This window comes from Meleagris gallopavo, chromosome 2 (genome assembly GCF_000146605.3).
Source record: "Meleagris gallopavo isolate NT-WF06-2002-E0010 breed Aviagen turkey brand Nicholas breeding stock chromosome 2, Turkey_5.1, whole genome shotgun sequence".
Taxonomy (NCBI): domain Eukaryota; kingdom Metazoa; phylum Chordata; class Aves; order Galliformes; family Phasianidae; genus Meleagris; species Meleagris gallopavo.
The window spans coordinates 27,315,309-27,319,387 of NC_015012.2; positions in this window are offsets into that span (position 1 = coordinate 27,315,309).

A 4,079-nucleotide genomic window follows, 5' to 3' on the forward strand; every position below is an offset into this window, starting at 1 on the left:
ATGGAGCAGAATATTGGCTTCAATGCATTGAAAACAATGGTAGCAATGTTAGAATATCGAAAAGTGGGTCCCATGAATGCTTGCACAGGAACAGAAAGAACACCATATGCAAGTTTGTCAGGGCCTATTGAACCAATACAAATCTGAAGGTGACAGTTTCCTGGATTCACTCATTACCAGTGATGAGATGTGGTGTCACCACTCTGAGCTTGAGTTAAAATGGCAGTCCATGGGATAACAACATGTGAATTTCCCATCAGAGTTCAAGATTCAGCCCACAGCAAGTAAAGGGATGTGCACTGTCTTTTGGGATAGGAAGGAGGGGATCCTTGTAGATTTCCTGGAATCCAGAAAAGCCATCAACTCTGAGAACCAAGTTGCAACACAGACCAAGCTGAAGGCTCAAAATTCCCAAGTCAGGCCAGAGAAGAAGACAACCTCTCTCTTGCAACATGGTAATGCCAGTCCCCATACCTGTTTGTAGACTGTGAAGTGCAATGCTAATCTTTTCTGGACTGTCCTACACCCACTGAATAGTCCAGGTTTGCCACCTTCTAACTTACATCTGTTTGGGCCAATGAAAGATAGACTGTGTGGGCAACATTTTCCTAGTAATGATGCTGTCATAGCAGCTGTGATACAGTGAGTTGCCTCAGATGGTGCAGAATTTTAAAAGCTGTGTGCAGGCTCTTGTTCATCACTGGTGAAAATGCATAGCTAATGGTGGTGGTTACATTGAAAAATAGTGTTTTGTAGCTGAGAATTTGTTCTGTCAAATAGTATTATTGTGCTCTTTGTATTTGTTGTTGTTTCCGTGGAAACAAATAGGAGACATTACTTTCAGGGTGACCTACATACTGTAGACTTAGCAAAAGAGAAAAAAAAACATGTTCTAATCTAAACAACTTTCCTTAGGATAAGTTAACTTGAAAAAGACATTTTTTACCTCTCCATAAAGAGTGGGGCACTGTTGACACGTTTACTTTTTCTGATAATCTTTCAATTCTAATGGTTTTTATTCCTTCAAACTTGTAGCAGTGATCTGAATCTAAAATGATTTTCTACCTCTTTATATCATTTCATTGCTGGCCAGTGGAAAGGAGATGCTGCCAAATTAAGGTGGCAGGGATTTCTGTACATTTTGCATTCTGAGGAAACAAACTGCATGAGTTATAAGTCAAAAAGGACCTCAATATAAAGCTTTAATAGAATCTATCTGGGTCCTGGAGCAGCAGGCATCTCAGTGTGACTCCTCCATTACTATATTGCCTAAGCACCTCAAATTATTCTCATATTCCTTTACAGTGGTACAGTACTGGATCTTATCCAAGTATCCAAGCTACTGAAACGTCAAACAAGAAAGTGTGGTAGCAAGAGGAATGCTTTCCTATAGTTTGGTGCTCTTTGGACTGTCCTACTCCTGTATAGACAACACCTCCAACAGAGATTTGAACCACTTTTTTTGCTGGGAAAGAAGATACATTTACTGCTGAAAACAAGGAAGGAGGAGAAAGCAGGTCCTGCACAGAAAGCCACAGGGAGGTGATTTTTATGAAGTAATCATCTTTCATTAAATAACTTACAATCTCAACTTTCAACACTGCTTTCCTTAGCAGCTATTTTGGGATTCAAGAACATTTGAAAGTTACATTTAATTCCAGTGTCTAATTATTTTTTTAATCTTCATTTTAAAAAGCTGCTGAAATAAAGGTCACAAAATGCTAAGTATAAATTTCCCAGGTCATTGCTTTTCAGTGACTGTTTCTAGAATTAACAAAAATGTTATGACAATAATGGAGATTAAATATCTTAAAGTATGTTTCCACTCCTGCTGTGCTAGCGAACATGAACATCAAAAGGTGTAATGATTTAGTAGGTGTTATTCCATGGCTCAGTATGACCACTGAGATTATACAAGAATCTCTTTCAAATACTGTTGCTAGCAGTAATAGCAATGCTTGACATATCTTTTTATCAGCTAATGACTTAATTACAGGAAACATTGGTAGACATGGTGGCTTTTTTCCATAGTGTAGTACAAAGTAAGTCATCCTAAGTTTAAACCTTCAGAATGCTGAACAGATAAAAGCTAGCTTTGTTTGTCTTGGAGACAGATTTTCCCTTAATTTTGTGAAAAAAAGAGCAGAAAGGTTGAGTGCTTTTCCATCTTGGAGTCTTAGTCCAGCTTTCTCATCTGTCAGATTTCCCTACAGTCACTTTTACATCTGGATATCAGTATTATACTGAACCCCTAACAGTAGTAACATTTAGAAAATTATTTGCAGCTTAACAAATCAAGCTGTTTGGGTCTGAACACTTTGTCTTGTTTATATTGTGTGCTTGTTCTAGGCAATATTAATCTGAAGCATTTGCCAGCTCACATTACAAACCATAGTGTCTTATATAGAAAAAAAAGTGTTAATGCTCTTACTGTTTCCTCTGTAAGAAATCTATCTGGAGGAAATTTTAGCACATGGAGTAATAGCTCCAAATGGGCAAGAGTGATTACTGTGGAGATTGTTCAGATAGCCAAGGATTGACCTTGACTAGTAAAACATTTTGTGTTCATGGATGAACTTCATGATGGAGTGCCTTGCTGGCAATGCCAGAAGCTGTGCCTGGGCCCTTGCAAGGTGGATAAGCAAGTAGTTAACCAGGAAAATGAGCGTCATTTGAAAAAATGTGTAGCAAGCACTTGGATGAAGCAACACATAGAGAAGATAAGAGAGCAAAATCTGCTTATAGCTGTAAAGAGAGTTTTGGCTTGGACAACGACACTGATTGACACTGAATTATGAAACATCAGACCCACTAGATAGGGCATGGCAAAAGGGACACAGCAACAAAGGCACTGCCCTGAACATGGGGAGGAAGATCTAAGACAGAGATCTGGACAGGAGGTGAACACAGAGGAAGTTTGGAAAAGCTGCCAGGAATCTGATGGTCTTAGAGGTAGCTGTTTTCTCCCCCAGACAATCCTTCTGAAAATAGGATAGCTGCTTATAAGTGTAGCTCTTCTGCTGGTGATACACAGAAGCTGTATTTTAACAGCTGATTTTCCAGAGATGTCACAAAAAAATCATTAAAATCCATACAAAAAAATAAGTAAGAATCTCTATTTAACATGGGCTGAATAACAAATAGCCATTACAGCTGAGTTTGCTGAGTTAGAGAAGAGTATATCTCAGAGGTCAGTTAGCTGATAGAAGCTGTGCTTTCTCACCGCAGAAGAGGGTAAATTCAGTAGGAGATTGATGTAGGCACTGCTCTTTAGAGTTAAACACAATCATTTAACAGATGAAATTGCCTTCATTATCTGTGGCTTTTTTTTAAAGTGAGGCTATACCATTTCTCCTCCATCTCTTTGCATTGGTGTTGACAGCTGCTATTGTTTACAGGAAGCATTAGAGGAGAAGCTAAGCTGCAAACCCAGCAGCACTCCTCAAGGTCAGCTCTTACGTAGTAGCTGTCTATAAACAGCATTGTGAATACGCCATCAAGGTCCATGGGTTTTTCATTCCTGGCAACTGCCATTTTCTGTTAGTGGTAATTGGGAAGTAAATCAAGGCCTTATTATATATCAAGCCATTGATTCAGAGCTTCATTTCTCCTACTCTTTTTGGTTTGCATGAGCACTGAGAAGCTATTAGTATGAATTTCACATTAGTACATAAGGATACTTGGATATCACAAAGGAGCACTGGAATTCAAGGGCAGAAAAAATACAGCACAAAGAAACACATGCATTCTAGGGCTTTAGATGCAACAGCGAGACCCAGTAGGAGACAAGATTTTGAAATATATAGGATTGTACAAATAAAACAATTACACTAAGATTAAACTCCTTTAAGCCATCTGTAACAGCAAACTTTGACCTATGTTGGTAGTATTTTGCATTAACGTTAAGCTGCCCCAGCTGCCCTTTCCTGTTCCCTGTTTGTGACTACTGGCGAGCTGTTCATAGCTGTAGTGTCTCCTGTGCTGGTCTGTGGCCTGCTTCTTCTCATTCCGTGCCTGCACTCCTCTGCACTGCAGCTGATATGGCCCCTATTCAAGGTTCCTCCTGTCAGAGTAGACCT